This window comes from Canis aureus, chromosome 10 (genome assembly GCF_053574225.1).
Source record: "Canis aureus isolate CA01 chromosome 10, VMU_Caureus_v.1.0, whole genome shotgun sequence".
NCBI classification, from domain to species: domain Eukaryota; kingdom Metazoa; phylum Chordata; class Mammalia; order Carnivora; family Canidae; genus Canis; species Canis aureus.
Genome location: NC_135620.1, coordinates 13,999,029 through 14,011,719, shown reverse-complemented (window position 1 = coordinate 14,011,719; position 12,691 = coordinate 13,999,029). Strand labels below are relative to the sequence as shown.

Here is a 12,691-nt window from a genome sequence, read left to right as displayed (position 1 = left end):
AACCCAGGTGGCTCAGCTGGTTAAGCATCTGACTCCTGATTTTGGCTCAGGTCATGATATTGGGGTCCTGGGACCAAGCCCCTGAGTTGGGCCTTGCACTAAGCAAGGGGTCTACTTGAGATTCTCTCTCTTTTTCTCTCTCCCTCCGCCCTGCCCTTGGCTCCTGCTCTCTCTCTCTCTGCAGTTTCTGATGTAGGAGGAATGGCGTGGGGCCTGAAAGTCTGCATATCTAACACACACCCAGTTGTTATAGAAGGGTGTTGATCCCTGGACCACACTGGAAGGGTCAAGAGATACGGAACAGAAGTGATACTTGTTTCATGGGGTGCTCCACCTGTCAGTCCAGGAAGAAGCCAGAACAAGACAGTCGTTCTGCATGAGCACACATATTCAATGAGCTCACTAATAGGTTAGGTAACATAAGAAAAGATGTTCTTTTCCTGAATTATTCCTCATTGAATGCCATGTTTTAATTAAGCCAGGTTTTATGATTCATTTCCAAGTGATCAGTTTGACAGAATTTTAAATTTTACAATGAATGTGTTTCACTTTTTTTTTTAACAGGTCCAGGTTTTCACTCCTTTATTCAAAATCATTATGACATCCCTATGTAGAGGTTATAGAAAGAAATTAAACAAATTCCCTGAACAAAAGCATCGTAGACACAATGAAGTGTTTTTCATAGGTTCTGAACAGTTAGTTGGTCACACAATTAGCTTTATTTCAGTTATGGAAACTGAGCCTTGCTCCCTTTCTTCTTTCTTTCTCCATCCCTTGATCCTAGATTTATTGAGATATAACTGACTACCTTTCTTCTTAACCACCACCTCCAATGACAAACCATATTTGAGGCTGACCAACAAGATGGTTGCTTTTCTGAGCCATGAATACTTAGGCAACTCCAATCTGTTTGGGGATAAAATACAACCTTTTAGCAGAAAAGTTTTGATAAAGCCATTTCTGTGGTGATTTCACAGTGAGTCTTTCCACTTTCTTGGACAATGCTATAGATTCTTCCTCAAGAATTTAGAGTTTCGAATTGCTAATATTTCTATCCAGGGAAGGCCAGAGAAGCTATAAACATTTTAAACAACCTTCTAAAATCACTATAACTGAGCCCTTATCTTCAAGTCACACACAAATACTGTTTGTTTGTTTATTTTTAAGTAGGCTCCAGGCCCAGTGTAGAGCCCAGCATGGAGCTTGAACTCATGACCCTGAGATCAAGACCTGAGCTGAGATCAAGAGTTGGATACTTGGCAGACTGAGCCACCAAAGCACTCCTACAAATACTTTTTAAATACAAGGAAAAAATAGTTATAAGAAATTCATGTCTGTCTTAGACTTCTTTCATGACACCTAATTTATCTTCCTGAAAATTATCATTTGGTATTTACAGAGTGGCTTTCTCCAAGTTTCTCAATACCAATCACACACTTACAAATATTGTCCCAACACCTTGATAGAGATCGAAAGGAAGAGTAAAAGCAACCCTTGCCCTGAAAATGCCCTTGAAAACAAATCTTAAACTGCTAACAGAACAAAAACTTTTATAAAGGTTAGAGAAATTTGAGCTGAAATGATAAGAGATTTACTTGAAGGCAAAAATAAAGGATCATCCCAGTGACGGAAGTGACACAGGAAACAGTGGTGATTGGACAGGAAGCAACTGTGGATTAGAAAGTAGGATGTGGCTCCAAACCAGTGCAGGATTTTTTTTCCCCTTCCTTTCTGGTTGTACTGCCACTTCCCTAGAAGAAACCATGATCATCAATCATGAAATGCAGGCATTTGCACTGACTGCAGATTGACATCCCTGCCCCTCCTCCCACCTTCCCTCACATTCCTGGTCTACCTTCTCACTGCGCCAGACTCCAAGGTCATGGAAGTGCAGAGCCAAAAATGCAGACCCATCCTCTGTCCCTTAGCTCAGTGAAAAGTCCTGCAGTGCCTCTTTGGGTACGTCCAGATGCTAACTGCTGTCACTAATCCCCAGAACTCTAGTGGCTCAAAGCTCTGGAGTTTTTTCAAGCATATTCAAAATGAACTCTCCTAAACTCATTTGCCAGAGTCAACAATTTTCAACTTTTTGGCCAATCTTGTTTCATTTGTCCCTCAACTTTTTGTTACTTTTTGTTGGATTACTTTGAAACAAATCCTAGATACCAAATCATTTCAAATACTTCCACATGCAACCATAAGAAATAAGGACATTGGGCAGCCTGGGTGGCTCAGTAGTTTAGCACCGCCTTCAGCCCAGGGTGTGATCCCAGAGACCCGGGATCCAGTCCCATGTTGGGCTCCCTACATGGAGCCTGCTTCTCCCTCTGCCTGTGTCTCTGCCTCTCTCTCTCTCTCTCTGTGTCTCTCATGACTAAATAAATAAAAATCTTAAAAAAAAAAAAAAAGAAATAAGGGCATCAAATGCACCCACTCATGATGCCATTACCTTAACAATGATTCTTTAATACCATCTAATACCTACTCCTTGAAATTTTTACAACTGTGGGGGAAAAGGTCTTTTTACAATCGATATACTTGGATCATTCATTACATTTGGTTGCTGCAGCTCTTAAATCTCTTTTTGTCTGTAACTATTCCTCCATACCACTGGCTAGCTGAAGAAATCAGATCTTGGTCTTTATATTGTTCCACATTCTGGAATTGACCGTGTCCCTGTTGCATTGATTTGTTCCTCTCAGCATTCTTCACCTCTCCCTTATTTCTCCTAAATTGGCAGTTAGACCTAAATGTTTGATTAGATTCTGGAATAGTTTTATGGGAGAGAGGACAAGAATACTTCATAGGATTGCTTCCCATTTGTGGTAGCAGACCTCCAAGATGGCCCCCAATGGCCCATATGCTTCCTCATATTTGTGCCCTGTGTATTCTCATTTCCTCCCCCAGGAAAGAGTAGGATTGACTTATGAAACACTAGGGCATGGCCAAAATGATGATATGTGACTTATAAGGCTAAGTCATAAAAGACCTTATAGCTGCTTCCTCTCTCTTTCCTGGGTCACTATGTCTCAGAGAAGCCAGATGTCAAGGCAGATACAAAGTGGCCCTATGGAGAAGGCCTCACGCTCCTGCCCCAACCATGAGAGTGAGCCATCTTGGAAGTGGATCCTCCAGTCCTAGTCAAGCAAGCCCTCAGATGCCTATAGCTAACATCTTGACTGCAACCTCAAGATTCCTTGAGCTAGAACTGCCCATAAAAATCACCCCTGAATTCCTGAGCAGAGACATTGTGTAAGATGATAAATGTTTGGTATCGTTTTGAGCCACTAGACTTTGGAGTAGCATATTATATAGCAATAGAAAAAAATTATGAATGTATCACATCCTGTTTACCTGACATACTTTTAATGATCAATCAATAGGTTCAGTTGTTGTCAGCCTGACCCTTCCATTATAAAGTTCTCTCTTTTTAAAGATTTTATCTTTGGGACACCTGGGTGGCTCAGTGGTTAAGCATCTGCCTTTGGCTCAGGGCATGATCCTGGAGTCCCAGGATTGAGTCCTGCATCGGGCTCCCTGCATGGAACCTGCTTCTCCCTCTGCCTGTGTCTCTGCCTCTCTGTGTCTCTCATGAATAAATAAATAAAATCTTTTAAAAAAATAAAGATTTTATGTTTTTAAGTAATCTCTATCCTCAAAGTAGGGCTCAAACACATGGCCCGAAGATCAAGAGTTTCAGGTTCTACTGACTGAACTAGCCCAGTTCCACCATCATAAAGTTCTCTGTGAATATTTTGCCTTATAGTGTTAATAGCCATTGCTGCTCACTTACTAGATTTAATCTTTTTTTTTTTTAAGATTTCTTTTATTCATTCATGAGAGACATAGAGAGAGGCAGAGACACAGGCAGAGGGAGAAGCAGGGTCCATGCAGGGATCCTGACGCTAGACTCAATCTCAGGACCTGGGTATCACACCCTGTGCAGAAGGCAGATGCTCAACCACTGAGTCACCCAGAAGTCCCTAGATTTATTCTTTTATTGGGCTTCCATATATCTTTCACATTTATTAACTGGGATTCTTCTATAAAGATATAAAGAACAACATCCCCTTACCAACCACAGGAAAGCACTACAATACTGCTTGTACAGGAAAAGTGTGATTAAACTCTGTTTAGAAGGTTCTTAATGACAAATGTAGAAAAATCACTAAAAAAGTAACTGATATTTAAAAGTGCTCAAAAGCATGATAGTTTTATGTTGGCTAAGTTAAGCAATACTTCAAAATTTTTAATTCTTTTAAAAAAAGATTTTATTTTTAAGTAATCTCTACAACCAACACGGAGCTTGAACTCACAACCTCGAGATAAAGATTTGCATGATCTACTACCTGAACCAGCCAGGCGTTGCTCAAATTTTTCATTTTTATGTTATTTTGACATCTCCTTCACTGATTGGCCCAAGTGAATTAAATATCAGTGTTTTCAAGTCAGAACATTTTAAATATAAATGTCATGGGGATGAGGTGAGGAAGATTTATGACACGATGCTAAGTAACTAGTCTGTTCTGTTTTTCAAGAGTGTAACTGGATGCTTCAGTGTCAGGTGGTAAATGAGATGTGAAATTTGGAGAAAATGACCCTGTGTTTTAGTTGCCAGTGAGTGCTGACTTTAACTGGAGGAACAGGTCTAATATGACTACCAGCATTTTCTGTTCCATTCAGCTTTAAAGAGTCTCCTGGGCTAAGTATTTTGCAAAGCAGCAAACATTACTGCCTATGTAGTTCTTATTATAATCACTTTAACACGATTTTATGTAATCACTTCTGGGCTATAAAGCAGGGCAATTCCCAATGCTTTATAAGGTCATCTTAAATTATGACTAAAAGTATATACAATAATTGTCTACAATTCCAGAAATTATTCCCCAGCCAGATCTGGTTATGAGGATGGATTTTTCCCCCCTCTTTTCAAATACATCACCTGTCACATATTATATTTTCTAAATAGCGAATCTGTTAAACTATTTTATTTCTCAGGATCAGGAATAGTTAAATGCCACCATTTTGCTTTAAATGGTTTTCAATCATTTCCTCAGGGAAAGCTTTTATAGACATTAAGATTTTATTTCAGATTTTGTGAAAACCCACTGTTTGGGGAAAGGAAACTCTGAGTTCTCACATTTAAATGTTAATGTTAGAAGTGTGTATCCTTAACTCATGCTTAGCTTTGATCAGTTACCATTGTCATTAACTTACTTTCAGGTTTTACCTTCGATTCAATTAAGTTCCACTTTCTAAACATTAATTGAATGTTTATGCTCATAAGACATAAGCTATTAAGGTTACCAATGTGAAAAAGTGAGGCTATAGTGCCTAGTATTCATCCAAAATGGCCAGTAAATTTCATTTCATGAGCAATTTTGATTATTGAAGGTTTCTGGGAGTGCTATATGGAGAAGTCTATGACCATGACGTTCAAGATCAGTCACATCAAATTGATATCTTCCACGGTCTAGAAGGTGGGAATTGGTGGTAAAATTGCAAATTTTAACCTAAAAATTATGAGAAAATTTAGGAAAAAGAATAATTATTTCTTAATTCTTTCAAAGAGAAAGTAGCTAAGCTTTAGGCTGTGGAAAAGCAGAATTTAGATATCAAAGAAAAAAGAAGGGAAGGAACTTCCTAGGCATTAGGAATCTGGAGTATCAAGGTATATAGGTAAGCAATCTAGAACAGCTAATTGGTGAGGCTGAAGCAAAATTTGCATGAACAAATATGGAAGACAAGCCTAGAAAGAACAGTGACTTAGGAATGAAGTCAACATCTCATTAGGTATCAAAGTGATTGGGCTTGATATCTTTTATACTTATATATCAGATTATGGAGTCTGTGAGACTAAATGACTGTATTTCTTACTTTAAAAAATATAAGCAAGATTTGAAATGTCTTTTACTAACATAACAATATTATCATAGTGGACAGTTGCTGTTGCCCAACATACATTCCCATTCTTTCTGGTATCTTAAATTTCCACTGAAATCATTCCCCTCTGCTCAGCTATTATTTGTTCTGGAGCAATAGTTTCCCTGTTTTAGGAGAAAACCAATTTGTATGTCCAATCCTCTGGCCAACTAATTGTGATGGGCATCTAACCCAATCAGAGCCAAGGAGACAAGACATTGGCAAGTCTTCTGAGACAGAAGAGTTTTCACTCCTCCACAGAATTTGGTCATGCAGGGATGGAAGGCTTGATACTGCTGCAGCCATCTTGGTTCTGAAAAGAGAGTCTCAAGACAAAGCCAACACACAGAGGAGGACAGAGTTGAGATTTGAAGATGAATTGAGTGCATAGAACATTGTATGAGCCCCTAGATCAAGTTATGCCTGAAGCTTGGGTAATCCTTGAGCCTGCAGATAGATGAACCAACAAATTCCGTTTATTAATTAAGCGAGTTAGTGTTGGATTTTCCATCATTTGCACCAGAGAGAGTCCTAGCTTATAGAATGATATTAAATCATCACAGTTTGAAGTTCTTTTTGGAGTCCAAGAAAAGTTATTTCTGTGGTTTACATGTGCCCTTGTTAATTTGCTCCTGAGACTATATTGATGAGCAACCTCCAGGGAAACAGAGACCAGTTACCCTGTCACCCAGTGACTTTTACATTTTTGTATATTGATAGGTTTATGTAAGTGTTCTTGGAATGCTGGTTCATTTTTTACTTTCTTAATGTAGCCTGGTTGCAAATCTTCTTTTTGTTTGATTGTTGATGGACACTGTGTCAATTCACCCTCATTTAGTCAAATTGCCGTCAGAGCACAAAAGGTTCAACTAAGACTCAGTTTGCAGGGAGACAAGTTCATGTTTCATCCATCTTTGAGCAATATTTATAAACATTCAAGGACCATGTTTATCTTTTTAACAAATAGCATCAAGTAACACTTTGCATTTCACCGGCCATCTCTTCTGATTCATTGTCAAACTTTTGGGAGTATCACAAAGGTAAGAATGTGTGAGTCAAACTGCTCATATATCCTGAAGTTGTCTATGGTTCTAATGGGCCTGTATTTGAGTTTCTCTGGCATTTGAAACTGCTCTCTCTGGTTTCATTCTGGAGAAATTGATTTTCTTTATATCATGCAATACTTTATTTTTTTTTCATGCAAATACTTTAAAAACCTTAAGAGATGGTCTTAACAAGTGAGGGAGAATGAAGGGAAATTATTTTATCATTCAATCATCACTTTATTTTGAACATTTTTGGGGAAGAGTTACATGAAAATTTCTTTCAAAGAATTTTAGTGGTCTCAGCTCTGTTCTGAAAAATTTTAGCTCTTCTTATTTGGTACTATAACGACCATTAAAGAGAATTTTTTTAAAGCTGAAAAAACAGCTTTATTATAAAACTTAATCACTAAATCTATATTCAGGGTAACTATTTTCACTACTGCTAATTTAAAAGGGCATTTATGCTCCACTGAAAAATGAGATTTAAACCTAGAAATTTAAATCTATAAAGCATCTTCAAAGAGGTTTTAAAAAAGGCCTAGGCATTCATAAAAATGTTCAATCACCTAGGAAGAAACCATCCGTTTTTCTCTTATGTACATTTTTTTTTTTTTTTTGAGAGAGAGAGAGAGAGTATAAGAACTGGGAGGAGAGGGGCAGAGGGACAAGGAGAGAATCACCACAAAATAATGACTGTTTTAAAAGTTAATATTACATGTGAGAGTGAGGTGCCTGGGTGGCTCAGTCAGTTAAGCATCTGACTTGATTTTGGCTGTGATTTTGGCTCGATTTGGCTCGATTTTGGTTGTGATTTCAGACTCGTGAGATCAAGCCCCACATTGGGCTTGGTCCTCAGCATGCAGTCTGCTGGAGATTCTCTCTCTCTCTGCCCCTCCCACACATTCTCTCTCCCTCTAAATAAACAAATAAAATCTTTAACATAAATAAGTAAAATACTCATTGTTTTGAAGAAATGATGTTTAGATTTAGATGTGTTCACGCTGAAGTAATAATGTATCTTCGAACCTCCTCCTGGAAAAAGAAAGAGAAGTGGTGGTTGTCACTACTGAGAATGAGGACAGAGAAAAGGCCACACTGTGTTTGGCACAAGGAGAGCCCTTCAGTCCTCTGGGACAGCAGATATTGAGAGTGACAGGAAGGTAAGTAATGTCTGGTGAGTCTGGAGGAGGAAAATGCTGCCAAAATTTTGGCAGTAGAGGTGTTTAATAATTCTCAGAGGGAAACATGTAATGCCAGGGCCAGGCAAGTGAACTTCTTAAGACACTTGGACAGATTATTTAATCACCCTAAGCCTTAATTTTCTTGTTCCGTATATCTATTACTGAGTAGCAGACTAGCCCAACACGCAGGGGTTTAAAACAATAATAATTCGCTTTGCTGACAAAAAGGCAATTTGGGAAAGGCTCTGTATTTGTTTCCTATTGCTGTTGTAAAAATGACCATAAACTCAGTGATCTGAAACAACAAAAGTGGACTCTCTTTCAGTTTTGTAGGTTAGAAATCCAACATAGTTCTTTCTCGTTGGGCTGAAATCAGGTGTGGGCAGGGCTACATTCCTTTCTGGAAGCTCTGTGTCATTGCCTTTTCTACCTTTGAGAGGCTGCCTGTGTTTCTTGGCTCATGGCACCTTTGTCTCTTCAAAGTCAGCCAGCATTCTCCCACAGAATCATTCTGATCTCTGTTTTCTTTTCTATTTTAAGGATCCTTGTGATTGCATTGGATCCACTAATATAATCCGGGATAAATCTCTCTAGCCCAAGGTTAGCTGATTAGTGATCTTAAGTCCATCTGTAACTTTAATTCCCCTTCGCCATGTAATGTAACATATTCTCAGGTTCTGAGGCTTAGCATATAGACACCTTCCCATTATTGTGCTTACCACATGCTCAGGGAAGATGATGGCTCATCTCAACTCCACACAGCATTAGCTGGGACTGCTGGACTGGGTCTGGAGGATCCACTTCCAGGACAACTCAGACCATCTGTTTGTGGGCATCTCCACAGGGCAGCTGTAACATCCTCACAATACTATGCTTACTTTATGGGAGCTATGATTCCAAAGGACAGGAAGTGGAGGCTGCTCACCAATTAATGCCTGGGTCGGGAAATTGACAGAGGGTCACTTCTGTCATATTCAGTTGGTCCAAGTCCTCACATTGCCCATCTAGATTCAAGGGGAAGAGTCACAGACCCTCAGCTCATAAAGGGAGGAGTGTCAAAGAATTTGTCACCACCTCTAACTCTCCACATTCCTTACTGATAAAATCGAGATAATCTTTACTTGCAGTATTGCTATAATAGAAAGGCTATGTCTAAGGTGGCTAATCACGTTCCTACTACACATATAACAATAAGTGGGGGAAAAAAAAACTCTTGGAGATGTGGATATCTGGATATATATGAACACCTGAATGCCATAGTTCTTATTATTTGTGGGTGTGGATTTGTATCAAGATCTCTTTGCAAACCTGATGAAAGTTGTGATCATTCTCCCCAGAAAAATGTGCACAGGCACTTTGAATGCCCTGGAAGACCATTTCAAGGAGTTTCCATATTAGGTGAAGATCCTTAGCGCATAGAGACATAGAGTGACGATAGATGAAAATACTGCAGGACAAAGGGGCATGTGATGTGGGGCATAATTTGGATATATTTCCTTTTTAGATCTGGGGCCGGAGAGTTTTCATATCTGCTTCCAAGACAGCCTGCTTTGCTTTCTTCATTAAGCCAAAGATGTGCAGAAAAGATGTTCCACTGAAAGTATTCAAAGTGCCTTCATGTGTTGTCTAATTCTTTTTCCTGCTCTTATAAAGGAAACACTATTCGATAGCAATCACCTAAGAAAGGAAGGGCTGAGTGTTTCCGTCATTCTTCCATTGTATTTTAATTTTTTCTTTTACTTTTTCACTTCCACTCTGGTATCATGTGTATATGAATCATTGCACATTTATGCAATTAATCATTAATTGTTTCAATAGTATTTTCTATTTTAAAAAGCATTACATATTCCAACTAATCAAAATCACAGTTACTCCTGAGAATTTAAACAACATGGAGATAAAATAAAGAAGGAGAGGTCTTAAGATGCTTTATATAATGCATGGGCATAACCATGGCTAATGGTCTGGAAGACATCTTTCCAGACTTATGTTTATATATACATAAAACAAAAATGGGACCATATATTGTGGATACCATGCAGCTGTTTCCTTTGTTCCCTTAATATATCAGACGTATCTTTTACGATTTTATTTACTTATTTATTTTAGATAGAGTGCATGTGCATGCACACACGAGTGGGGAGACGGGCAGAGGGAAAGGGGGAAGGACAAGCAGGCTCCTCGCTATCTGACATCTTTCCCCTTTACCTAATTTATCCTCATGCTAGTTTCCCTGGAAGATGCCACTAGGAAATGCCCTCTTGTCATTTATTTCTTTTTACCCTGCCATAGTCTGCAGAGGGTTGCTGCTATGAAAAGAGCTCTGAGAGGGGCTCCCAACTGGCTCCATTGGTAGAGCACATGACTCCTGCTCTTGATATTGTGAGCTTGAGCCTCATGTTGGGCATAGTGTTTTCAAGAAAAGAAAGAAAGAAAGAAAGAAAGAAAGAAAGAAAGAAAGAAAGAAAGAAAGAAAGAAAGAAGAAAGAAAGAAAAAGAAAGAAAAGAAAGAAAGACAAAGAAAGAAAGAAGAAAGAAAGAAAGAAGAAAGGAAAGAAAGAAAGAAAGAAACAAACAAACAAACAAACAAACAAACATAGGTCTGAGAGCCCAGAGATTTGAGATTGAATTTAAATCTGCCACTCAGTGTGTGACTCTGGGTGATTTCCTTACTGCTCTGGACTCCTTTCCTCATGTGAAACGACATAAATAGATTAGATGGCCCCTGAAGCTCATCTCTACTTGGATTCCTTGACTCTCTCGTGTCCTGAGCCCTGCACCAGGGACTTTGCAGGCTGTCCTTACACCGAGTCCATAAAGTACATAACAGAATCCCCATTTCTGACAGAGAGTGACGGTAGGGACATGTAAGAACTCTGTAAAATAACAAAAAGGAAACAGGAAATTTTGCAGATCTCATTAGCTTTACTAACTGGCACCTAGCAAGTAGAGGGATGCTCCAGAGAGAGAGAGGGAATGGAAAAAGGAAATTATTAGTGAAGAATCCATTGTTTTAAATGAGGTCTCTGGCCTAAGGGGAACGGAAGGGGTCTATCAGTATGTTTCCTAGTGCTGACCAGGAAAATCCCACACTGACTGGTTAAAAGTCATTGGTGGGTGGGGGGAGGGTGTTGAAACTGCAGTTGGGTTAGGTATTAAGTCTTGGTTTATTGACTTGGAGTCTTCACCTAAATGAGGCCATTTTGGTTTTCTTTTCAGCCATTCCACATCAAGAAGGGAGCCTGGCATGATCAGAATGAAGCTGAGCCAGAAGAAGAGTTGGAGATTCTGAACTCCAGAAGCAGCTTTACCTAAACTGAAAGCCTGGAGTTCACCAGTGCTTGAGAGTGAATGGTTCTAGTTCACAGGTGTTTCTTCACTTCTGCGTCCCCAACTCCTGTGTGTAGATGGAAAAGATTTTTATTCTCCTCAAAGCTGGTAACACAGAGAGGCTAAGGGGCCTTTACAAAGTTATACAGATAGGAAGTGGTATTAGAATTAATTATCGTTTAGCAAAAAACCAACACCAGGCCTTTGGACCGAATTGTGATCATTTTCATAATTCGTATTGCACTACTTGATTTCCCTGTGCCAATTTCCCAGTTACTCTATGGAAAAGGGAGCTTAGAAATAAAAAGCATTGGAAAGAAAATATTTTTGGAAACCAATATACAATATTTGCATAGACTGTTACAGTTTACATTTTTAAATTTCAGTTAAAATTCTATTTTACTGCCATTCTTTTTATGTATTGCCTCTACGTCTTTTACTAATAGTACATTTAGGAAACTGGCAATAAGAGGATGCTTTGAAATGGCAGTGGACTGTTAGTCAGGCAAACATTTGTCATGAGAATAAGAAAGGCATCTTTTCCTGATACAGTGAATATCTAGTTTAAATTCTGTTTGTGAGCCACTGGCAGGCCCGCATCCCTAGAGGATCATCTTGTTCTATGGGTATTTAAGGTAGACACAGATCATAGGATTTAAACAAACTCCCTAGGTAAGCGGAACTTAATGTTTTCTATTGCAAGGCTTTCAAAAGCAGCCTCTCACCTTAATTTACTTTCCATCGTCACATTTCAAAAGATCACTTCCCTACCCTATAAAAACACAGGAGTGTCCCATCTAATAGCACTATCAAATGGCAATGTTGCTTACTCATCATCCCAAAGTGTCCCTTCTGGGCATTATAGTGAGATTTGCTTAGAAATAGGCAAATGATCTCTCAAGTCTCTGAAGACCTAGTCCATCTTTATGTATCAACATTGCACCCACTCAGACTCGGTTTTATTATCTCACTTTTTAAACTTGTACTTTTGTCCCAACCAGTCTTGGTTTCAGTTACACATTTGGCTCAGCTCCGTTAATTAGCTCTGGGGAGGCTCACACAGAGTTATCAGCCCTGCTCACCTTCCCTCCCCTCCCCTTCAGTCCCCACTCCCTAGCCACCAGTCATATCAGAGGCTCTTTGCTTGCCCTGGGCTTCATGCTACTTCCTCTAATCTTATCAAATACTCTGATTTCCAAGTAAGTTTTTTTT

The 12,691-nt window shown here is 39.1% G+C and overlaps 1 long non-coding RNA gene across 1 annotated transcript; it reads left to right on the top strand.

The window, feature by feature from the left end:
* Positions 1-5,393: 5,393 nt before the first annotated feature.
* On the top strand, positions 5,394-10,550 carry LOC144321587 (uncharacterized). The gene is made up of 3 exons (XR_013387184.1): positions 5,394-5,480; positions 6,890-6,962; positions 8,011-10,550. It is a non-coding gene; the product is annotated as an uncharacterized LOC144321587 (long non-coding RNA).
* The last annotated feature ends 2,141 nt before the right edge of the window (positions 10,551-12,691 follow it).